This window comes from Furipterus horrens, unplaced genomic scaffold, assembly GCF_987537825.1.
Source record: "Furipterus horrens unplaced genomic scaffold, mFurHor1.1.pri manual_scaffold_12, whole genome shotgun sequence".
NCBI classification, from domain to species: domain Eukaryota; kingdom Metazoa; phylum Chordata; class Mammalia; order Chiroptera; family Furipteridae; genus Furipterus; species Furipterus horrens.
Genome location: NW_028327182.1, coordinates 13,870,199 through 13,897,076, shown reverse-complemented (window position 1 = coordinate 13,897,076; position 26,878 = coordinate 13,870,199).

Sequence of the window (26,878 nt, the reverse complement as noted above, 5' to 3'; positions counted from 1 at the left end):
CAATTTTCCTTGAAAGTTTCTCATCAATATTTTTGTATTCAAGTGGATTTAAATAACACATTTTTAGGGCATTGCTCAGTCACTGTAATAAGATTATGATTAAAAACTGCAAACATTTGTTTCCTATATTTAAATAGCTATCATAAATCTATTAGACTTTGTGAGAACAAAAAACAGTTATTGTGTAGAGACCATGAAAGACTACTATACAAGCTGTTTGTATATGAATTATATATGAATTCTGCCAGGACAACATTAAATTGAAGTGAGCTGTTTGCAATAAATGTATATTATAAACAAAATGGTATCTATGGTATTTGCAATGCACTTTTAATTTTTATATATGCATAGAGATTATAAAAATTTTATATTTTTTAAAATGGTCAAAAAAATTATACTTTAATTTTCTATTTAATATTTAAGCAAATGTATATGATGAGAGAGCAGTTTCTGGATATCATCAAAACAACAAAACCAAATCCCAAACTCATAATAATAATAACAAATACTCAGTATATTCAACACTGGATTTATATAATGTAATCAAAGAAATGCATTTAATTTTATTCACTTTAAAGATTAAATATATAAATTATAAATTATTATACATATTTCATTAATTTCAGGCAATCACTCATTTGAATAAAATATTTTCAAATGTTCACAATATTCTGTTTGTGTTTAAAATGTAGCATCAGTCCAATCACTTTTCCTTACCAACTGTAACTTTTGTTGTTGTAAATTCAAGGTATCTAAAGTTACCTTCTCCTTCTCTTTCCTTCCTCCTTTTCTTTAAATTGGATATTCTTGAACCTTAGAATTTTTTGCACACATTTTACAGTAAGCCTTCAACACCAACAACCACACCAATTCTCAAAATCAACTATAATTTTGACAGAAATTTTACTGTGTATATATATCAATTAGAAAAAATGACATTTCCTTTCATCCCAGAAATATGATATATTATTCTACTTATGTAAAATTTTGGAACAACTATCAATATTGCTTTATTTGTTAAGTTCTCAAAATATTTTGTTAGGAAATGAATACTTACATATTTGGTTTTTAATGGTAAATCAAATATATTTTTTACATTTTATTCTGTATTTGCTTGTTGCTGATATTTGGTTATCCATGTAGCTACATTGAAGAAAGAAGCCTTGCTAAACTTACTTACAAAGATTAATAGTTTACTTTGGTACAATATTATTTTATAATTTCATCATGCACAATCAAACTATGTCATCTGCAATTAACGAAGTTTTTTCTTTACAATCTTTGTATATTTTATTTATTTGTATTATCATTTTTTAAGCAGTGGTGAGACCTTCATTTAACTCCATGAAACTATTGATGGTCTTGCTATTTATCTTCTTTCCAAATGTTAGTAGAAAGCGTCTATTATTTTACAAAATAAAAAATATATATATTAGCTACAGAAAAAAATTAGATATTACAAATTAATATGTTGAATGTTAGTATTTATTTTTAAATTTATTAAAATGATAATATGATTAATAAAGTTTTTTAAACCTCATTTATTTAATCAACTATACCAATTTGGTTTGGTTGGATGTTATATATATAATACATGTTGCTCAATCAATTGCATTTCACATATTTTTGTTACAATGTCTGACAATGTGTTGCATTGTATTTTTTATACTTTGTTCAATTTTATCTAAATTTTAAAATTTTGTGGGATAACATTTTTAAATAATATTCTCATATTAGCTTTTTAATGTCTATGAAGTCTACAGAGATATCTTGATTTTCATTCCTGAATTCAAAATCACTGACTGCAGACTTTAAATTTTTTTAAATTTTATATATATATATATAATATATCCTTTATACACATGCATATATAAAATATATATCCTCTATATATGTATATATTATATATTATACACATATCCTTTATATATAATATATATCTTTTAAATTTAGCTTTATTTGCAATGCACATTTTAATAGTTGTATTCTACTGGACATGTTCAGAATATTTAAATTTAATTTATTTTACCAATGTGATTTTAGACATGTATATCTTAATTGCCAAATGCGCAGAGGTTTATTTGTAGTTATGTTTTAAAAATATGATTTATAAATTAATTTCCTTGTGATAATACTATCTTTCTATTGTTCAATGAAACTTACTGGAACTGGTTTTTAGACAAGAATTAAAAAAAGAAAACAAAAAATAACTAATTCAGCAGTTTTGGCTACCGCTTGCATGTAGTGACTTAGCACTTAGTTTAATTTCATTTACTTTGTTTTTTAATCTCTGTATTCCTATTCTATTATTTATTAGATAGTGATACTAAATATGATGAATATAAACTTTATTATTTTTTTAGTTTTGCTTTATATATATTGTTTGTGAAATTTAATTTCCGTATTCTGTCTTTGTTTAGTTCATTCATTTTCTTATAATTTGTATCCAATTATTAAACCTATCCATTAATTACTTAACCTCACTTATTTTATTTTTTTACTTAATATCATCTAATTATTTCATAAAATTTATAGTTCTCTTGAAATTTTTCAGCTTGTCTTTTAAGTTCTTGATCATATTACACAGTTGTTTTAAAGTATTTGTCTAATATAACCAATATCTTGGGCACTATGAATCTGGTATTACCTAATTACATTATTTTTATTTGGGAATTTTAAATAAGTATGAGACATATTCTATTAGGAATTCTAGAGATAATTTGAAGTACTACGTTATCTTTTCTTCTTATTTAGATAATTTACAGAAAGAAATTAGGGTAAGAAAAGTGGCTTAAACAAATGAGAACCTATGCTGATGTGATGCTGAATTTTGGAAACTGACAGCTCTCCTATTTCCCTGTCACTTTTACTTTTACAGTGGAGCTCTATAGAAATCACAACTATAGCACACAGAATGTTTAAGAGCCTCTTCTACTTGCCAGACCTGATTTCCAATTTTTGTCTTCTAGACCTTGAAAACTCTGACTCCAAAAAACCTCCGCTGCCTTGCGGCATACCTCTTCAGGGGAAAGGCTAAGGGAGTAAACCCCGACAGAAAATCCGGAGCCGGAGTCCCTAAGGCGGTTTGACGCTGTAGTCAACACCGGCAACTCCTGCGGCGCACCTGAAGCCAAGCTGTATTGACTCCGTCTTTCCCTTGGACCCTTCAGCTGCGAAGAGAGGGGGGGTCTGCTGCATGGGCAACAGCAGACCCTCCATATCACCCTGCCCAGGCTCTGTAGCTTCAGCTTCACTGGAGAGGACACTCCAGCGTCATCGCAAGATGTCGATTCAAGATGTCGATTCAACACGGGAGGAGACAGATACCGTGTCACTCCCGAGTCGGACTGCACAGCCATTCTCGGCGGTGCAGATAGACTCTTAAGACGCTACACCATCGTCTCTCGAGACGGACGGCTGCCGACGACGAGCACACAGAATGTTTAAGAGCCTCTTCTACTTGCCAGACCTGATTTCCAATTTTTGTCTTCTAGACCTTGGTCTACCAAACATTTGATTTCGTTTTTAAGCCTGTTAGCTACCAATTTTTGATTAACAAATACCTCAAAATGAAAAAGAAGAAAAAAGATAAAAATTACCAAGGCATATCTCTGGGGTTTCCTCCTCACAGCGATCCACATCTTCCAAGTCATTTCTGCCTTCATAGCTGTCTAAAATCTTACACAGAGTAACTTCATTTTCATATTTTTCTAAACATTTAATTATTTATAAAGGTACAAATATCCAAAACCAGCAAATATTGATCACTAGTGAAAGTAAACTTCTTATCTGAAATTTTCTTTATTATGTAAACAAATACAAGTGCATTTTATACTAAATTATGTATGAAAATACATTAACATTTTAAGATTGTCACTAAAACAGAAGTTGTTTCTCTTCTTGGATTTGAAATCCCCCAGAGGATAAATCTAGTTAACCTGAAGCAAAATAATAGAATAAAAAGTAGTGTCTATTTAGTGCCTTGTACAACATGGCAAGTGCCTCACGTAATAAATGAGTTAATATTTGAGTAGTTACTATGAGCAAGATATTGTGTTATAACCTCTGCATTTAATCTATCTCACCACACTGAGTAAACATTCATTTTCCCAGTGTATCCATTACAGTATATCCATTTTAAGGTTAGAACTGTATCTATGAAGGTTAAGCACCTTGTAGAACATCAAACTACTAGTAAGTTATAAAAATAGAATTTATAGTTAGAATTAGCTATAAATTCCAGGCTTTTAAAGTTCTCGTTATATTGTTTCAACTGAGATGTTTTATAAGTGGTTTAAGAGTATAAATTTATTCAGTTCTTAAAAAAATACAAGTTATCTAGTAAGAATCTTCAAGTGAATGAAAATATCATCCAATTCATTCACTCTACTTCTCTGACGACTCAGAGCTTGTTATCATAAATTTCAATTTTGAGTTGAGAAACGTTTATTAAAATGTACACTCTGAGGTGTCACCTCAGAATTACCTAATCAGGTTCTTTGGCAGTGGGATCTAGGAATTTGAATTTTCAATAGAGTTGATTTATAGGCACATTCACATTTAAGAGATATTGTATTATATATAAAAATGTTTTTAAACAAAATTTTGTCATTCTATACTCTTTATTAAAATTAAACCATAATTGAAAAGGTAGAGATAAATCCTATATGACTACTATGTAAACCAAGCAGCTCTTTTTGATTTTACCACTGCTAATATTTTTATAGGCAGTTACTCAACCTTAATTTTAGGAATCCAAAAGGATGTATTCAAATATAACATTGTGCCTTTATACAAAAGGTTTAGCTATTTTCTCAGAATTATTTCATTTTCTGTAGGTTTTGTCTAAAGTAGATGCTTGGAATTATAAAAACCAAAATTTTGAGAGCGTATGCTATTAGGACGCACCCACAACATCAAGTTAATCAATTAATTCAAGCTTTAAAAAATTATTGGTTGAGAAATTTACCTGGGAAACTCAAAGATGATCAAAATTTACCTGTATTTATAACTCAGGAAGACTATAAGGTAGGGAAAGATTCAGGGCAATCATCCTGGGACCATTTAAATTTATAAATGACTTTTAAACAGTTATCCTAATCATGAGGCTATCAATATGTTTTAGTAACAGTATACAAATTTCCTTGCTAGACTTATACTTCTCCTTATCTGGAACTTGCAAAATGGCTCATTAATTTTGTCTTTCACCCTTGGAAAATATTTTCAAAACATTTTAGTGTGAGAGAAACTTGTTTTACAAATTGAATAACCAAGTAACTTTACAAGTTTCTTATTAACAGATAAACTTCTATACTCTTTTATCCCAAATTTTTCAATATGTTAAACTAATGTATATTAAAATAAAAACTGTTCAGATTTATTATGGATGTACTCTTTAACCAAGATTTATATTGATTTAAGGTGTTTATTTCCAATTTGATATCTATTCTCTTCTTTGTATCCTCATAGTCTTGTGCTTGCCACAGAATGCCTCGTTAACTTTTTTTCTCTTCTGCGAGATTATAATTAATTTGAAGGAGTGAATAATGCTTTATGATTTATAACCTTGCACCTAACACAATGTCTGGCCTACTCTACATACTGAATAAGCATTTGGAAAACTGTTTTGAATTAATATAGTATTTAGAGGAGAGAACCAGTGTGAAACTTCAGGAAAATATCTGTCTCTATTAGTGTTATTGTTAGTAAAGAACTTGATGTTTAAGACATATTTTTTATTAGATTTATTGGGGTAAACTAGTTAATAGGGTCATATTAGTTTCAAGTGTACATCACTGCGATACAAGGTCCGTACGTTGCATTGTCTGCTCACAACACATAGTCAAATCATCTTCCATCACCATTTATTTGTCTTCCTTTACCCTCTACATCCTCCCAACCCTTATCCTCTGGTAACAACCATACTGCTGTCTGTGTGTGTCTCTGAGTTTCAGTTTTATATCCCACGTATGAGCAGAATCATATGGTTCTTAGCTTTTCTGACTGACTTATTTTACTTAGTATGTCTTGGCCACAGTGAATGATGCTGCCATGAACATAAGGGTGCATCTATCTTTGATAATAAATGTTTTCAAGTTTTGTGGGTAATACCTAAAGAGAGAGATTGCTGGGTCACGTGGTAACTTTATTTTTCGTTTTTTGAGGAACTTCCAGACTGTTCTCCGTAGTGGCTGCACCAGTTTCCATCCCCACCAGCAGCGGATGAGGGTTCCTTTTTCCCCACAACCTCTCCAACATTTTTTTATTGCCTGTCCTGTTGATAACAGACCTTGGTGGTAGAGAACATTTTATAAATTTGACACCAGAGGCATAGCAAGTAAGACAAAAATAACTGAATGAGATTATATAAAATTATATAAAACTAAGAAGCTTCTGAACATAAAAAAAGTCACCAACCAAACAAAAAAGGCAACCAACCAAATGGGTGATGCTATTTGTAAACAAGAGCTCAAACAAGGGGTGCAATATACTTTTTATAATTTAATAATCCATTTTTATTAAGTGCTACAATGGTCTAAAGCAGAAAGAGACGACAAGTATAATGAATTATAATATAAAGACCTTCTACAACCCACCACCAAACAAACACACAATCCAATTAGAAAATAAGCAGAGGACCTTAGGAAATACACATGGCTGACAGATACATGAAATGATGTTCAACTTCACTCCCTATTAGGGAAATCAAATCAAAAGTACAATGAGATACCATTTCATACCTGTTAAAATATTTTTTATACGTACTTCTCCTGGCAGTGAGTGACTTTGCTCTTCTCTTAAACAAAACCAGACTCTGAACTTTGGTCCTAGTGTTATTTTGCATATTTTATTGCATAAGCTCAAGAGCACAGTCATTAGTATACACCAGTTCCTGGTTGCCATTTCAAAGTCTTGGATAGTGTTTAAATCTTTGAATTGTAAAATTTCCCTAGGGAACCTGAAAAACATTCTTCCGATGGCTTCTTGATCTTTTATTGTATCCTCAAGCAAAGACCCAAAAGGAAACTAAATAGGAACGGATCCTACCAGTAACAGTACTTTACTTCAGTGAACTTGGGTAGTGTGTTAAACAGGATTGAGTAGGACTTGAGATTAATGTCTGATATATAGGCTCAAAACTGAAATGAACATGGAAATCAATTACAAACCAATCAGGCACCACAAATTTTAAGGCAAGGAAAATTTAAAGTAAAGTGCTTACAGTTTCAATTCAGAGGACCTTGGAAGGGAATGTCTTTATCGATACTAAATAGTTATTTATAAAATATCAAAAATAAGTTTTTCAAAATAATTCACAACAAAGAGAAGAAAGAGCAGTGAAAAGTAGTAAAGAATTATCCTATGGGATTTTCAAAGATTATATGATAATACAGCAATCATGTAACATAGGAAATAGCAGCAGCTTCATTTTTTTTAGAGAAGGAAACTGAGGTACATGGAGAGTAAGTAACTCGTTCAAGGGAATAAATGGCGGGTCTGAGTTTCAAACCAGCATTCACGCTCTGGATCTATTCTTATTAATTATTATTTTATATAATACAGACTTTAGTTAATCTCCATAATGAAAAAGAAAGTCCACAAATTCTAATTAACTCTTTCCTTTGAGAATGATATGAAAAGAGTCCTTAACTTGGTTTAATTATGGCCCAATATTTATAGCCATAGACCCATCTCATCTCAGAGAATGTTAATATGCCAAGTGATATTTACTTGTTTTTCTCTCCTTCATTACAACTCAACTTCTATCCAAATTTCAATTTGTAATTTAAATGCTACATTATAGTTCATTAGACTTGTCATCTTTTTCTGTTTTAGACCATTATAGCACTTCATAACTTTAATAAGAAATATAGTAACTTCTATGATAGGAAAAGTGATTATTAAATTGTAAAAAGTATATTGCACCATAGGAACTGAATAAATGATGTTTGCCTTTTTTGTTCTTAATTAATCTGAGAATTAGGATGCTCAATTCTGGCTTTTGTCGTTACTCTCAGAACTTTGGCATTCTCATGTGCTTTATACATCTTGCCTTCATGCCTTTACACATTCAGTCAATATTTATTGGACATCTTTTATGTACATGATGCTGTGTTACAAACTAAAGAAATCTTGTATTCAATTGAGGTAGGTACCATATGCCATGAAGATTGATGTGTTATTGTACCCTGTCTTAATGTCTACATTCAGTTCAAATGAGCTATGGCAATTTAACAAATTGTATACTAGGTAAACGATATAAAGTGAAGAAACTTAAAACATTTGAAAATTAATGAGCAATAATAATAAGCAAGAATAAGCTTGGCATAGAGGCTATGAACTGAAAATCTGTGTCCTTTATATGGATATACTTTAATTGTCTTACCTCAGGTTGTGGCAACAAAATATCATACACTATTTTACTTAAGCAACAGACATTTATTTTTCAGTTCTAGAAGCTGGAGTCCAAGATCAAGGTGTTGGCAGATTTAGTTTTTTTTTATTTCTATTTTTTATTGTTTTACTATTATAACTGTTCCATTTTTTCCCCCATTGCTCTCCTCTACCCTGCCCAGCCTCTCCCACATTCAATCCCCACCCTGTTGTCCGTGTCCATGGGTCATTTATAGCTGTCTCTTTACTAGACTCTTCCTCTTCTTTCCCCTCTATCCTCCTCCTTCCTCCCCACTGGTCACTGTCTGTTTCTTATTTACATACCTTGTTTACACAATGGAATACTATGCTGTGGAAAGAAAGAACTCCTATCTTTAGCAACAACATGGATGAAGCTGGAAAGTATTATGCTTAATGAAATCATCCAGGCAGGGAAAGACAAATACCATGTGATCTCAACTAATGAATAACACATACAAACAAGCAAAATAGACCCAGAGGCATGTAAACAGATGCAGTTCTTGGTAAGGGTTCTTTTACCAGCTTGTAGACAAATTCCCTTTCCTGTGTGCTCACATGGCCTTTCCTTGTTGTAAACTCATGGGTGGAGAAAGGTCTCATATCTCTTCATTTCATAAAGGCATTAATTCCATCATGAGATCACTGCCCTCATGACCTAATCTCACCCCAAATACTGTCCAAGGGCCTCACCTCCAAATATTATCCCATTAGGGATTAAGGCTTTAAACATATGGTTTAAGGTGTGACAAAAATTCTCAGTTCATAGCATCCAGTGTGTTACTGATGGCCCTAGAAGCTGACCAAAGAAGGAAATCCAAACACATATATTTGATGTTATTTTAAAAAGGAAAACAAAAACAAAAACCACCCAGTGCTGATTTGAATTCTGAGCAAAGTATCTTTTATGCTCACTTATAGAGAGAATAAAACAGTATGTAGTGAATGGTGGCCTCCAAAATATCACTACAGTCAATATCATAACAAGTTTCATCAGGCAATTTCTTAAAGTATCCTTAAACCAAGCTAGTGACATAATGCGTGATGAGTTTAATAACTGCAATTCTATCCTGAACCAGTCTTTGACCTTTGGTAAATTAGTTTTCTGTGACTCATTTTTCTCTTCTTTAAAAGCTTTTTCACCTCAAACTATATTAAATAAATTTTGTATAATTAACTTTTCATAGTTACTACCCTGCATCATGTATTCAATGAAAAGGGTCCTGAATATATCATATTACACGACTATTTTCAAACCGTTTTAGCAACAGAATCATTTCATAAAAATGCACTTAATTCCTATGACAGATAAACAGATGAATGGAGGGAGAGAGATGCAGGGCTGGTCTGGCTGTAATTGGAGTGGAAGTCCCAGAATTTGGTTTTTCCCAGATCCACCAGTTCGGCAGAGCTGCCTCTACGCAAGTTCTACTGATTCAGGGGCATGAAAACAAGTCTGGAAAATATTTACAGTGAAAAGCACACAGGCACTGAAATCAGCCATTCCCAGTTCAAGTTCTGAATTTAATTCTCATCTGCTTTGTGGGGGCAGGCCCAAGTTCTGTGATGCCTCACACAATCTGGAAGCTTCTCTTTTAAGACAGAGAACACAGGACCATAAATACGAAAATAGGAATACGACCTAAGGAAAGGTTAGATATGAGTCCGCAATCTTAGCAGAATGACTTCTCAGGATGATTTCCTTAATGAATCTGAACCCATTTTCTTAGCTGTTGAGTGAATAAAGTAAAACATATCTTGAAAGTGGTCAGGATAATTAAATTAGATAATGTATATAAAGTATCTAGCAATCAGGCAGGAAAACTAATGTGTATTAACTTTACCGTATTTTCATTACTAAGATTCTATTTACTTATTTTTAGTGAGAGGGGAAGGAGAGAGAAAGAGAGAGAGAGAAACATCAATGTGTGGTTGCCTCTCACATGCCCCAACAGGGGACCTGGCTCACAACCCAGGCATGTGCCCTGACTCAGAATGGAACCAGTGACCTTTTGATTTTCAAGCCAGTGCTCAATCCACTGAGCCACACCAGGCAGGGCTATACCATATTTTCATCCTGGTTTTATCAAAGACCAATTGTACTAAAGTTAAACAGGCAAGGAAGAGTTTAATACCATTAAAACAGGAAAAAGGGATTGAATTCAATTCTACTGAAACTAAAGACAGGAGTGTTTTTATGCACTGGGCTAAGCTAGTGGAAAATTATTAGGATAAGACAGAGGAGGCTGGCCAATGTTATCGGTTCATCTATGTTTGCCAATTGGCACTTATCAAAGTTAGGCTTCTACCTCCCACGGAGTTCTGAAGATAGTACTACAAATTTCTCACTGAAAAATTTATAAATTATGACTAAGAACATCATACATTGTCTCATACCAGCAAAGCAGAACCAGGAGTTATCATGGACAGCATTGACAAATTTCCAGTAACATTAAAATTTCTGAAATAGTTATATTAATAATATTTTACCCATACAAGTAACCTAGGGAAAGCTAAACATCACTTTTTTATTTAGTAGTATTTTAATGAAAGTCAGTATGGCAAATAAACCTAAATAGTTTAATATCTCTTTTCATAAGGTAAAATAACATTTTCTGTTTTTGTTATTTTTTGTTGTTGTTTTTGCTTCTGTTATAATTTTCCAGGTCCCTCTTGAGAAATCATAAGTTGGATTGAGATAGAAAATTTCATTTAGCATTCTATTTTGAGAAGGCAAGCTATTAGAAGTTACCAAAAATGTCAAAAAATTTGGACACAGGTAAAAATGACCGTGGGCCACTAAGAAATAATACATGCCTACCAATTTAGCCAAAGTGTCAAAAATTTTAGAAGCAAATACAGGTGGTATTTGATTGAAACACCTCTAGTTCTTCTAAAGATGAGAACTCGATTTAGTTAGATGATCAAATACATGATAAAGCTAACATAAAACACAGGATGCTATTCTGGTAAAAACATATAATAGATACACTTGAAAAAATTACTCAGAAGGAAAAATATATTTTTATGATCTCTCATGAAAAGAAAACTAATAATCTAAGATAATATTATTTTAATAGAGGGAAAACCAAACTTAGTTTTGCATCAGTGGAACACTGATGTTAAAGGTCACTTAAAAAAAGAAATTAATCTATCTTAACTAACTTTGGATACACAAAATAAGATTCTATTTCTGCAAACCTATTACTATCCTAATCCATTCAAGTTTTGCACTGTTTTTTTTCCAGAAACAACCAGTATCTTTATTTTTTTTAATTGAATTTATTGGTGTGACATTTGCTAATAATATTATATTGGCTTTCCCCCAGCAATAACTTTAGGATAAAATAACTTTTTACCTTAACAAAAACACATCCTATGCATTCATATATTTTACACACGAAGTTGTTTTTCTCTGCCCTAATTACTTCTAGTAGTTTCATTTGGGTATATTGACTGTGATTTTAAACACTCATGACTTACATTTTGCAGAGAAAAAATAGATAATTATTAATAATATTATATCAGTGCATTGTAGCAGACTAGTAAAGTTTATGAATATAACATCACAATTTTTAATATACTTTCTTATAGTGCAATTTCTCAATATGGCAACAAGAATGTATTAACAGACCAAATATATTTAATTTTTCTGTATCATGAAAAGAAGAAGAGTATGTAAACAAAAGTATAACTTATAACGACTGTTTCAGTCGATTATTTTAGAAATAATCTAGAAAAGTATTTTTATTTTTTTCAGAATGAAAATGTTTATTTATATTTTGATAGATTCCACCCATCTTAATAAAAATATTTCCTTTTATTTAATACTGTAGACTTTTATTTTTAATTGACTTTATTGGGGTGACAATGGTTTGCAAAACCATACAAGTTTCAAGAGTACAGCTAAATAAAACATCATTTACACACTGCATTGTGCACCCATTGCCCCAAGAAAAGTCTCTTTCTGTCCCCATTTTCCCTCTCTTTGCCCACCTCCACCTACCCCTCACCTCACTGTCTCTCTGGCTATCACCACATGGTTGTCTGTGTCTCTGTTACATATACGTGGTTTTTGGCTTACTCCCTTTACCTTCTTTCATCCAGTCCTCCAACCCAGCCTTCCACCTGACAGCTGCCAGTCTATTCCATGTGTCCATGCCTCTGATTCTACTTTGTTCTTAAGTTATTCTGTTCATTAAGTTCCTCATATAAGTGATCCCATTTTGAGGACCATAACCTAAGAAACCTGAAACAGTTATTTGAAAAAATATTATGAACCCTTATGTACCTTGCAGTATTATTTGCAATGTCCAAGAACTGGAAATAGCACAAGTGCCCATCAGTAGATCAATGGATAAAAAAGCAGTGGTGCATTTACACAGTTGAATACTACTCGGCCATTAAAAAAAGAAAAGGAAATCTTACTTTTTGAGACTGCATGTGTAGACTTGGAGATTATTATGCTAAGTGAAATAAACCAGTCAGAGACAGACAGATACCATACGACCTACATATTTTTGTATGCTACAAAAACATTTTGGGAACTATTTTTAAGCAAAGATATAAAACATTTTTATGGTTAAAAGAAAGTTTTCAAAATAATAACTTAATTTGACTAAAATCAGATTTATAAATTTTCTATTCTTAAATATCTAGTAAATATTAACTTATTTGACTAGTAAACCCAAGTAGAATTACAATGAATATTTTAATTACACTTTGTACTGATAATGCAAAAGATATATTAGTTTTTTATTAAATAATATTAAAATATTATTTCCAAAGATTTACCTAATTTATGTGACCTTTGAATTAATGTTTTATAACAATATATTTTTCATATTGTAAGAATCAGAAATTGTGGTTTTTAATTTGAAAAAATTAAGAAATGTTTATATAAACCTCATTTATCTGTAATTCCATTACAATGGAACTCCTTTAACAAATATTATAATTTGTTAATTCTATCCAGACCTAGGAAAATACAGATGTATAGATGTATAACATATACATAGAAACATGCGATCTCACAGTTAGAGGTCTTAAAGCTTTTTCTCTAAAATTATAGCTATGTTTTAGGTTTAAATACAGTATTACCAAACTCACTAATTTATATAAACAATTTGGCTCTTTCCTTTGCTTTATTTTGTGCATTTATCAGAATTGCATTTCTAGCAGATGGATCAACTTGAGAAAACATTCTCACTTTGAGGATTAAACATCAGTATGCATGAAGGAGACTTCTGAGATTGGCTTTTGCCCTGATACATAATCTTATGGAGACTTTGGATGAAACTTTGGGTATGGGACAAAAGGTAAACCAAGTGAATGACTAGGTGTCTCTCTTTATTGAAGGGATAAAATATCTATTTTTTTTGTTTGTTTGTTTGTTTTTCTTTCTTTTTTAGCCATGTTTGTCTCATGTGGTTGTTTTTGGAATCCTTGACTCCTAGAGCGGTCAAAAGATTTACGGTTCAAATAACTCTAGGGAGTTGAGGGGCTGGAGTGAGAAGGAAATGTCTGGCAGAGACAAATAGATTAAATGATATAAGGATTTTGAAGGAGCACATATCAAAGGATTGAAGGGAGTTACAGGGGGGAAAATCAAAGGCGGTAAAGGGAAAAGGAGAAACAGAGGTGATAAAAACGGAGAAGTCTTGGATGAGTCAAGATTTCTTTGTGAGATCTCAAGTTTTCCATAAAGCTCATTGAAATTCCAGGTTATCCTTAGTAAAATTATGTCAAAGAGCAAGGAGGTGGACCAAGTTAACACTACAGAACACATAGTTAGCAGGGGTCTTGAAGAAGGAAAGATCAGAAGAGTAAACATTTTCTATGAGGGAAAGATGCATCAGAGTAACAGACTAAAGACCAAACAAGATCTCAACACAGGGAGGTTCTCAACATGTCCTGCCATCTCAACACAGAATAAATAAGTACTAAAGAACCAAAACTCAACCAAATGAGATATTACCAATAGGAACTCTCAAGTAGAATTAAAGTTTATTCCTTCCCATGCTTCCATGGTGGGATACCAGAAGTGCTGAATCAGAAAATTCACCAAAGGTCCCTTGACCAATCAGTTATGAGTGAAGACCAAGGTTAAGCTTCTAAACCAAGTGTTCCGGGTGAGAGGCTCAATGATGAATTCAGACCAAGTTGTGGCACCAAAACTATCAAAGAAAATTTGCAAAGCAGTTAAGTTGCCCAAGTAATAAGGGACAGAGATTAAGCTCAACTGCACTGAAAAGGTGGGGTAAGCTAGGAGGAAAATATGAGAGGACATCAGCGGAAGAGTAAAGAGCACATTAGTGGTAAGATTGGTCAATCTGATTAGGCCATCTGTGCTTGCTAATTGGCACTTGTTTATTAAAGTTAGACTCCTACCATCCTACAGGGATAAGGGGGCACAATTTCCTTTGATGATTATAAATCAAAGAATGTACCGAAGGTCCTTGAACGGCGTGTTCCTCGACTGCAAGACATCCAAGAGCCTGCAATATGTATATTATATCTGTTTCTCTCTCTCTCTCTCTCTCTCTCTCTCTCTCTCTCTCTCTCTCTCTCTCAGTATCCACGAAAAATAATTTGCAATTAAAACTTTTCCATAGTAAATGTTCTAAGAAAAGGATGGTCCGAGGCCTGGAATCAGTTAATGTGCATGTAAAGTTTAATCAACCTGATGGAAATGTTAAGCCTTGGCCTGTTCATCTGAATCACTGACAGCATCAAAATTAAGCATGTCATAAATCATCATTAATTGAAGCAAATACAATTCTTAAAGACAAAAAAAAAATCATACATTCCTTAAAAAAAAAAAAAAACTGTATGTCATGGCTGGTTGCTTAAAAATAACTTAGCAAATGAAAAAAATCAGTCTCAAATCTGCAAGTATGCAGAAATAGGATTCAAGTCTAGAGGCAAATCAATGTAGCTGAAGGACACAAAATAAAAAATACAGGAATATCAGGTTTTAAACAGAAAATAGAGGAAAAAGAAAGAGCATCATTACTCACACTCACAATGCAGAAACAGAAGCAAACAAACAAAAAACAACAGAAGGAATAATGCCTTCGGGGTTTAAACCTTTGCATGACCTTAGTTCAATTTTCCTCAGCACCTTAAGCAGGAGGAAGAAGAATGGGTTCATGCCTATACTTCAGGCTTCCCTTGGACCTACATAAGGCATATGTACCAGAAATTTTAAGTAGTTCCAATTCAACTTAAAAACAAACAAAAAATTTAAGAACAGTTTCTTATTAGTAGATAAATATGGCATTCTCTCTAACTGGTTGTATTTGATTTGTTTTAAACATTACATATTATAATTATGACGTTTCTCACTAGGTTATATTTGTAAACCAAACAACAATTTTATAACTCAGTCAGTATTTTTAAACAAGTTCTTCAAATTCTGTACTAAGACACTGCAGACTTTCTTTCCTAGTGAAAAACACAAGTCATTGTTGACTCAAAATACGTAGTTGACAGGGTCACCGATCACTAAAAATCCTCCTCTCTAACAGGCCTCTCTCTGTATACATATATTATATACTTAACTGACATTTTTATAGTCAAATATTTCTACAGTGATACAGGCAGCTCTGACTCGAAGCTTGTCCAGGCCCCAGAGAGGGGAGGGGCCGTCGGAGGAGGCTGCCCGAGCAGGCAGCAGTGAACAGGCTAGTGTGGCTGTGAGAGCAGATTTCCCTGCCCCTGGGCAGACACAGGAGGGAGCCTTGCAAGGAGTCTGCACAGGGCTGGTCAGCGTGGCTGACAGAGGGAAAGACCCTCCCACTCCCTTTCAGTGCATGCGGGGAAGGGGGTGCTGCGCTGCGGTGAAACCTGGCAGTCTAGCCTGGGGAAACGATGGGATTGGCTGGGGAGCGGGACCCTTCCAGAGTGTAGCTTGCTTGGGGAGGATTATATGGAAGGGACAGAGACTGCCCAAAGATGGGTGGGCCACAGCCCCTGTGGGCCCGTCCTCCCTGGAAGCCATGTGGCCAGGGGGCAGGCCGGGGGCCCCCAACAGCAAGAGGCTGTGGCTGGGCTCAAGTCACGTGCACACGCCAGAAAGGAGCCTGAGGCCTGACAGTGATGGCAATAGGAGGTGAGCAAGGTAGTGCTTTAAATGGGAGAAAGTACCCCACTCCCTGCACAGCCTTGGACTCCTCTGGCAGAGGAGAGTGGAAATTTTCTCTGGGTGCTCTGGATGGCATGCGCTCTGCAGCAGAAGCCTGCCATTCTTCCAAGTTGTGTCGCTTGTGAATAAATGACCTCTTCCCTTTTTCACCAGACTTCTGCTTCTGGAATTTGTCTAAAGGGTGGCGATGGGTAGCAGAATCCCATTTCTGTTCTGTAACAAAAGGACTAAAATATATGACAGGAAAAGAAAATCTGACCAAATGTGCCATGCTAAAGTTTATTTGAATCTAATGTTGATGAATTATTTCTAGGTCATGAAAGTTTCTTTATATTAAGAAAATCTTAGAGAAACATCCGTAAGCTGCTAAAACACAACGAATTATGAAATATTTCTAAAGTTAAAATACAGAAGTTGAAAATTTCGTTATCTGGTATTTTTGTTTTTATAGTATATTTAATACTTCCAATTGTAATACTTTTAAACAGATATTTTCAAAATATTTTTATGAGCATTCATTAATACCCAAAAAGGATAGACAAGTACATGAGTATAAAAAAAACAACTAAAACATATTACACATAGGAGAAATGTGCAATTATGAGGTCAGTATAAACACTGGAGAGAGTCAGACTGAATACAGCAAACTGCAACGTTTCCTATGAAATTACTTGATATTATCTATGCTACAATTATGGAATTAATTAATTAATTAATTAATTACCTCATAGCCTGATACCAGAAGGTGTTCAGAGGTTTTTCTGATGGACAAGAGAGTGAATTCCTAAATATCTTTTTCACCTCTGCTTAGAAGTATTTTGTGATATGTACTGCCATCACTGTGGGTCTATATTCTCTTTACTTTTGTTTGCTAAACACATAAATAATTAACTCACCTTCCAGTATCACTCATCCAAATTAATTTTTGATATGGTATTTGTTTCAGTGGGAGAGCTCCTTAATTTATTTAATTGACATTTTTCCCAATCTTGTCTACAATAACAAAGATGAAAATAAGTATATGGTTCGTGTATTTGGCAGTTGGGTATATTAGAAATGCAGAAATCAAAACTTAGCATATTGAATCATGTCCATGATTTATATGCTTTAAAACTTTGTCTCTCATAGTTACATTGGGGATTAATTTTTGTAAAATCATTTCCCACTGAATCTTCCCAGCACGGCTGACTTTTCACTGACTCATGCTATATTCTGCGAGCACTGGTCTTAAGTGCTAAAGGCAATGATGAAGTTGGGAGGAAGCTGCTGAAGGTCCAAAGATGTTTTGTGTTCTGTGGAATCCAGGACAGGATGCATAAACCCTTTCAGAGTTAAGCACCCTTAGAGGATTACCAGAGCAGTAGTCCCTAAACTGAGATACCACGAAGAGATTTTATTGGAAAAAAATGTTTTCAATTGTAGCCCTCTGTTTCTGTGAGTCACAGACATAAGTCTGTTAAAGCTTGAGGCATGTATAAATGCAGGTTATAGATAATTACTGCTCCAAAAATCACAATGCTAATCCTCTGAAAGGTTAAGCTATTGACTTGTTCTTGTCTTTTGCACTGAATGTATTGGGGTGACATTGGTTAATAAAATTATTTAGGTTTCAGGTGTACAATTTATAATGCATCATCTAAATATTGTGTTGTGTGTTCACCACCCCAAGTCAAATTTCCTTCCATCACCCTTTATCTTCCCATTTCCTTCTTCTACCTCTTCCATCCCCACTTCTCTCTGGTTCCCATGCTGTTGTCTATGTCTATGAGGTTTTTGTTTGTTTGCTTGTTTGTTTTTCTGCTTAATCCCTTCATTTTTTTCACCCAGCCCTGTGACCTCCTTCCTCTCTGATGGCTGTTGGTCTGTTTCCTACCTACGACTCTGTTTCTAACCTATCAGGATAACTATTATCAATAAATCAACAAACCAGTGTTGGTGAGTATGTGGAGAAATGGGAACCCTCAAGCACTGTTGGTGAGAACGTAGTATGGATTACCTCAAAGAAATAAAAATGGAATTGTCTTATGACCCAGAAATCCCACTTCTAAGAATATAGCTGAAGAAATCCTAAACATAAATTTGAAAGAATATATGCACCCCTATGTTTATTGCAGAGTGATTTACAATAGCTAATATATCACTAGATGAGTGGATAAAAATCTGTGGTACATTTATGCCATGGAATGTTACTTAGCTGTAAAAAGTGTAGGAAATCTTACCCTTTGCAACAGATTGGACGAACCCAGAGAGCATTATGCTAAGTAAAATTAGTCAAGCAGAGAAAGACAAGTACCACATGCTTTCACTCACATGTGGAATTGAATGAACAAAATTGATATGTTTTTATCTCCCTGATTTTCTCTCAGAATGTATCCTCTCTAAGTAAGCTGCACAGTTTTGTTTTGTCTTTTCAGGCAAACTGATGCATGCCTCTAGGTCGTCAGAAAAGTTCAAACACATCTTTATTTATTTATTTATTTTGTAGCAGTAATTTACACTCAAGCTGAACAGGCCTTTATTGAAATTTTAAATGTATTACATGGGTTAACTTTTAACTAAAATTATCCACTTGATAGACTATTCAGAAACCTATGCATAAATATGAGTAGTAAAACTGTTGGTTTACCAACAAGGATTCTTTTTTATTCTGTTCCTATTCACAGATTGTGAATATAACCAAAACTTACCATTTATTTCTCCCCTTAGGTGAAGTACATTAATCTATATTATTCATATCACCACTCTAAAACTATAGGGGAGTAGTTATAGGTAAAATTATATTCCATGTTATGTTTTGAGTGCTATACATATATAAAGTTTATTGCTTCTTATGTAGATTGACTTGAGACTTGCTGATGCCACCTAGCAATATGTGGCAGAGCTGTTGTTAAACTCAGTCAATGTGGTTTCTCAGTCTGCTTAACCACTGCACTATGCTATCTTGTTCTTACTTTCATCTAGCCTAGAAATTAAGAACATTTTTGAAGTATTGACAAAAATTTGTTTTCTCTGCATACCTCTGAATACTCCCTACAGGAAGAAGAAAAAAATATTTTATTAATATTGAAAACATTGGATATGTGTTATTATCCCCTTGTCATAATCTGTTAGAGGTCACAAGCATACTTGGTTAGCCCTTTGCCCCAGGTCTACTTTGGCATGGTATCATGGTGACATCCAGGAAAGGCACAAGTCCTAAGAGAGTGTCCTGTCCATATGTCCCAAGTTCCAGGAGTCCAGATAGAGTCTGGGTCTGCAAGGCAGAGTCCTTGGTGGCTTCGGAGTCAGCTGGAGGAGGCACAATCAAAGCAGTAGCATGCCAGCTCTCTTACTAGCCCAGGGATCAGGGCCGAATCGTTCCTATGAACTGCATAACCGCTTGCTGCTTCCCACATGGCTGTTACATCATGACCCCTTCCTTCTCATGGGGCCTGCCCTTCTTTTAAATCCTGACCAGTGCTTCCCATGTGACTTCATCTCCAACACCTCCCACAATAAGCTACATTTGCCAGTTTCTCCATATTTTTTTACATTCTTTCAGCTGCCAATTTAGTCAGGGCAAGAGTGACTCAGTGATCCCCAGACTGCTGCCTTCCCGGGTTATGTTATGAGTTAGAATTCATTCTGAAAGTCACCTACACACCTTTTACCCCTGGGCAGTAGCATTGCTATTATCTAGCTACTGGCTTGCTCTTTTGTTATGCAGAATATTTTAAATCATAGCATCTCTTTCCCAAAACCCCAAACCATGGACTGTGAGGAATATCTGTTTCAGGGACCTCTTGCTCTGTACCTCATTTCACCTGAATCTTTAGCTGTCTTTCCCTGGTGGACAGAAACCCTGCTGCTTTTCACAGCCAGACATTATGTGGGCTCCTTTACCAATCCTGTTGCTTTAAGCTGGGGAGCCCAGATGGGGTTTAGACCCCACATTCTCAGGGAGAATCCTCCACAGCAGAGCTATGACTCCAGAACTTTAGCTGCCACCTATGGGAACCCAGCCAGCCTTCTCATGCCTCTACACTTTCTACTAGTCTCTGTGTGGCTTCTTCTGTAAGTCGTTGGTGATAAGGCTGCTCTCCAGCCAGTCTTCAGTTGCTTATTCAGGATGATTTTTCTGTAATTTAGTTGTAATTCCAGTTTGGTACTGGGAAGAAGGTAGTGTAGCTTCCACCCAATCTTCCATCATCTTGCATCTCTCCTATATGTCTTTTTTATTTTTATTTTATTTTTATCAGAGGTTCATATAAGATTTAGGGAAGCAAAATTCACTAACTCCTCCTACTTAACGCCTTCTATTGAGTAGAATAGGGATTGGTTTTTGAGCCACATAACATTTTGATTTTGACTCTACTACAGAGCACAGACGTGGCCCTGAACAATTTAAACAAACTTTAAGTTCTGTTCTTTTAATTAATATTGAGGTAACAATATCTAGATATATTTTTCTTATTAATTGAAATAGACATAAAACAGGTATATTTTGAGTACTGAAAGATGTAAGCTGGAAATATCACTAAAATTTTTAATGCTTGTAAATTATTAAGATAACAATAAAAACACAAACTATAAAAAATGAGATGTATCACATCTACAAATAAGGATTATATACATTTGTCTGGAGAGCCCCGGACTTCTCTGTGTATGAACATAGAATGCCCACTTTTCAAACAAGAGTAGAAATGGCAAGTGCATCTCTTTCTAGCACAACTTTGCCAGCACTTTTCATGTTGTATCAAGTTATTGTTTTAAGTACTGTTTTAAAAATGGGTTCTATGATGAATCACTGCCATAGTGACTATCTTATAATACTTAAATTTGAACTCTGTCATTCTCAAAGAACTCTCTGGCTATGCATTAACTCAGTGATATAAGAAATCAGCTGTTAGAGCAGACTTAAATACACTCCTAGAATACAAAATCATTGTTTTCCACGTCTTATTCTCATTAAAATGCAGTGTTTAAGAGTGTGGAGCTTTGAGTCATACAACCTGGGTTTGTATTATTATTTTAACATATTGTTGACTGGTCTCAAAAAAACGCATTTTCAAGCCCAAACCTTGTTGACTAATAACAAGTTAACTCATGTCTGTACTTGAATTAGCTCATACAGTTCTTAAAACTCAGAGTAAGATAAGGTTTTGTAAAAGTTTTTTTAGTCGTGTTTGATCATATTTATTTTATTAGAAAAATATTTTTCTAGATATTCTGGGTTTTATCATGATTTTAGTATGGCAAACATTTCAAATATGATGCATTGTGACAGTGAAGAGTTTTTCAATGAAATATATGCAGATGTTTTTTATGATTGTCCAAATAACTTGGCTGTATATAGCAGTGATGTAGAAGATGATAGTATGTTGGAAGATAGTTATGAATCTAATATTAGACCACCAAAACAGCAAAACTTTACCATGGATGCAAGTTATCACTAGTAATATGAAGAAGTTTCTCGGTTTATTGATATTTATGGGACAAACAAAAATATTTTGTCTGTGCACCATTGTACGTAGGTGAATGCTATACAATTTATCATACCCCCAAAAAGTTATTAAAAGTTATATAAAATATATGTTCATTTCAGTACATTATGTATAAATGAAATATATAGACATTTATTTAGGTTGTTTCATTCTCATATTAAATTAATAAAAAAATAGCTGGTAATAATAGATAGCTTTTGTATAAAATTGTTGGTCAACAATGTGCTAATGCTTCGTATCTCTTTAGTTTTGAAAAATTAAAATGATGCATGTTATCATGAAAGGCAGGATGGTGGTACCTACTTGGCTGTGTAGCTTGAAGATATGATTGAAATCCAATTCTTATTCAATAAATAAATGAATGTATTTCATGAATAACTGTGAAACGACTTTTCTTTGTTTCCTTCAAGCATAGCTTCAAACATAGTCATGACATGATTGTGTAGGCATTTATGTAATGTGACAGAATATTTCACATCATAGTGATATATAACAACTGTATCATAGAAAAAGTCTTTATGTTTCTAACCCTTAATGAACTATCCAATACATCCCCCATTGTTCACTTTCAATATTGGTTTTCTTTTAATATCACAGTAGTGCTAGTTCAATTATAAAAGCTCCTTTTTAATATAGCAAATATGTTTTATTTCTCTAGATATTTTAATATAGAGACATAAATAATTTTAACATTAATACAAAACATTTATTGAGACTCACTATAGGCAATGTTTATATGTGTCAGGTGCTTAGCAGTGATGGATTTGATCCCACAGGAAGTTAATTAAGCTATTCAGGCACTGGGTTTTTATTTGGAAAGTTTCCTTAAAGGTCTTTTATAATAGTTAATTGTTTTTCTATTTTATATTACTTGACAGCCATGGCTGATGTTTATTCTGAACCTGGTTTCCCACCACATGTATTGCAATAATAATTCTTGTTACTTATAGCAAATACACCTTTATAATTGCTAGTAAGGTAAGACAACATTCTTATCAGAAGAGAAATCCATGTTTCTCAGATAAATAAATTCAAGTTATTTCTACATTAATAGTTTCATAAGTAGAGTAAAATACCAAAGATTTGTCTTAAAAATTGGGGTTACAAAGTCGATTAAATTCTTCAGTGGGTCAAAAGTAATATTAAACCATGAATAAAATTTTTTCTAGCTAACAAGGAAGCTCACAGGAATCAGAATATTTCAGAGCTCAGTTATTTTTATATTCTGGACATAACTTTGATTAGAATGAAGTTCTTCATTCTATTGTCCAATGGTGTCAATTCACTTCAATGTTACTTAAATAGTGGAGAGCACTGAAACAAATTTCTAGGCAAGTAGATACTAAGAGAAATGAGTTATTCAATCAACACCTATGCCAACTGCAGCATTAAACATTTACTTAGTACACACATTCAACTTTGTAAGTTGAGTACAGAAAACCAAGTTCTGTACAGATGTTTCCCTAGTCTCTCCCCGTTTAGGAAAAGAGTTGTTGACTATTTTATACAATTTTTGTTTAAATTTAAAAGTTACATGACATGGCATAGAGATTTACTCCATATTGATTCAGTTAACATTCTAATTTTATTTTATTAGCACACTTGTTATTATTTCTATTGTGTTTTATTATGAGTTGAATATGAAAATGAGAATGAATTCTCCCAGATAATATTCACTTTTAGCATTTACTATCATTATATTTATTATTTTGATGTAATACAAAGAGTAATTTTCATTTTAGATAATTCTAACCATATTTCTAAGGAGCTCTCACCTTCTACCATTTTTTTAAAGTTAAAACAACATTCTGTTCCAACATAATCAAAATATATTTTACTCCTAAAATAATTTAACCTTACTCTTGATATTTTTTTAGTTAATTTCATTAACATTATAGTTCTTGAGTCTTGGAATTTAGTGCTAGAACTCGACTTCTGCTTTCCATATGTAATAGAGACATTGTTTATGCAATACCAGGGATTTTTTAGTATAATCGGATAGCATCTCTCCATCCACGTTCGCCTGGTTTCTTAATGACTCCTAACCCAGGCGTATATGAAAAGCATCACTATGGTGTAGATGTGTCCCTAAAGTGCACTTGGACCTTTGTCTTTTGTCACTATTTATATATCTTCCTTGGTGATCTCATCCAACTCCTGGAATTAAATGCAAGAATTGAGCCATAGGCTGACAACACTTTAATTGATAGCATTAGTTCAGGTTTTGCTCCCAAAATTCCGACTTAAATTGAGCATCATTCTCACTGTTCCCTACTCATATGCCTTTTGGATGTCTCAGACCCTGTGTGCTCAATCTGAGCTCCGATTTTCCTTGTCACACCTCCTCTATTCTTAATGCCTCGTTTCAGGCAATGGCAGTACTTCCAGTTGCTTAGGCTGAAATTGGTATCATCTGTGACTCCATTCTTTCTCTCACATGGCACATTCAGTCTTAGAATAAAAAGGAAAGTTTGTCCAAGCTTAAAATTATCTGTAAATAGGAACTGACATTTTCAGTAATTCCACTATTACCACTAAGTTTCCATATGGATCAATTAAATAACCTTCAAGGAGGCTTCTCTTCTCCCATTGTTCCTACCTTTCATTGTTTATAAGCCAGTCACATGACCTTTCAAAATGCGAGCCATGGCATGCCACACTTTTGCCCAAAATCCTGAAGTGGCTCCCGATTTAATGTAGAGTTATAATGCATCCAGGGCCCTCCCCATCAAGGTCCCTGCTTTCTCACCACCTCTCCCATCCCTCTGTCAGGTACACAGACGCAAGCTTCCCTGATATGCCTGGCACAGACCAAGCCTGAGACTGCCCTGGAGACTTTGACCCAGCTATTCTCTCTGTATATGATCAACAGCCCCATCTCTTTTCTTTCTCAGCACGGTGTACCCTGACTGCCCTATGTAATAATGACACATTCCCATCCCTCTCTTCCGCTTGTTTTCCCTCTTGACTAGTTTCATACCTTTGGTCCTCGCCTGCCTTTTTTCATAGGACATATCACCCTCCAATAGTCCATGATACCTATTGTATTTTAATTTCTTTTGTCTATCTCCACTAAAATTGAAGCTATTGAAGTTCAACCCCATTACATTAGATATGACTTTTTTTTTTCCCCTGTTGTATTCAAGTACATAGTCAAGTGCTTGGCAGCTTGCAGGTGTATAGTGAGTATTTTTTGAATGAATGAATAGATTTCTAGTTTATCTCAAAGTGTGCAGCCTGAGATTAGCCTATAGCTAAATGTTATACTTCAAATTTGTTCATGACATTAAATTGCTATTTTAACATTCCCAATTTGTACAAAAGTAGAAATTCTTTAGATGCTCTGGCATCCTGTTACCTCATTCATATTGAATTGGTTTTTTTTTTTTTTTTTTTTATTCTCTTCTGCAACAGCAAGAACTTGGTTGTCTCATATATTCACTGCAGTCATAGTCAAAGTTTATTCATGCCACGATCTTTCTTGGGAGGACTATTTCCCTGACTTTAAGACTTTTTGTGTGTGTATTACCTCATATATATCTTCTAATTACTCCAGATAATTGCAGCATGTCTTACCTCTGCATCTATATTTTGTGCTTTAATTCTGTTTTAATTTCTTGTAGAATATGAAAAGATAACTTATCCTTCTAAGTTTATCTATCTTATCTAACCATGTTAATTTATGATACAACATAAATAATAATCAGTTTATAAATGTGAATGGCTTCTTTTAATAAATTATTCTATATCATGAGTGAGAAAACATCTGGTTAGAACTCAGTAGAATCAATTTTTAGCATCACATTCTCAACATTTGAGTGTGACTCCCTGACTCATTTGGTGTTAAAATATGCCCCCGGGTGTTGTTATGGAAGACAAAGTGCCGGGGTCAGTGGCATCCTTGCAGAATGTCATTATAAGCAGCAGCTATGACATAATGAAAGTGTAGCTGGCAGTAAACCATGAACCATATCAATTATATTTGAAAGTAAAATATTTCCAGTAATGAAATATATTAGTTTGCAGTGCAAGTTATTGGAACCTTTGAAAGAAAAGATTTCCCAACTCTGGTGCACCTCAGGAATTTTTGTACTCCTGCTAGAGCATATTTGCTTCATGCTTTAAATATTTTGTTCTGTAAAAATGATGGCTGTGCTGACAGTTCTCTCTTCCTTCTTTGCTGTTAGCATATCCAAGTAATGGATATGAGGTTTCTAACTAATATTTCACACTAACATTTCATTTGTGGACAAGTATCTGTCAGATATGACTCTAATAAGGCACTCAAATAGAGATGTGTTCAAAGCGGTAGCCAATACCTTCAGGTGGTACAACCTTCATACGAGTCATGGCCATCTTAATCATCTAAAGGTAAGTTTAATATCTTCATGAAATTGAATGTTATAGTATGCAAAGGAAAATAATTTTTTACCTCACTATAGATTTCTGTAACAAAAATCTAATGTGTTAGTACAGTGCAGCTCTTAGTACTTTTTAGCTATGGTTATATTGAACCACCCTGGCTGGTTTGGCTCAGTGGATTGAGCGTCGGCCTGCGAGCTAAGTGTCGCTGGTTCGATCTTCCAGTCAGGGCACATCAGAGAAGGAAAACTCTGACTCCAAAAAACCTCCGCTGCCTTGCGGCATACCTCTTCAGGGGAAAGGCTAAGGGAGTAAACCCCGACAGAAAATCCGGAGCCGGAGTCCCTAAGGCGGTTTGACGTTGTAGTCAACACCGGCAACTCCTGCGGCGCACCTGAAGCCAAGCTGTATCGACTCCGTCTTTCCCTTGGGCCCTTCAGCTGCGAAGAGAGGGGGGGTCTGCTGCATGGGCAAC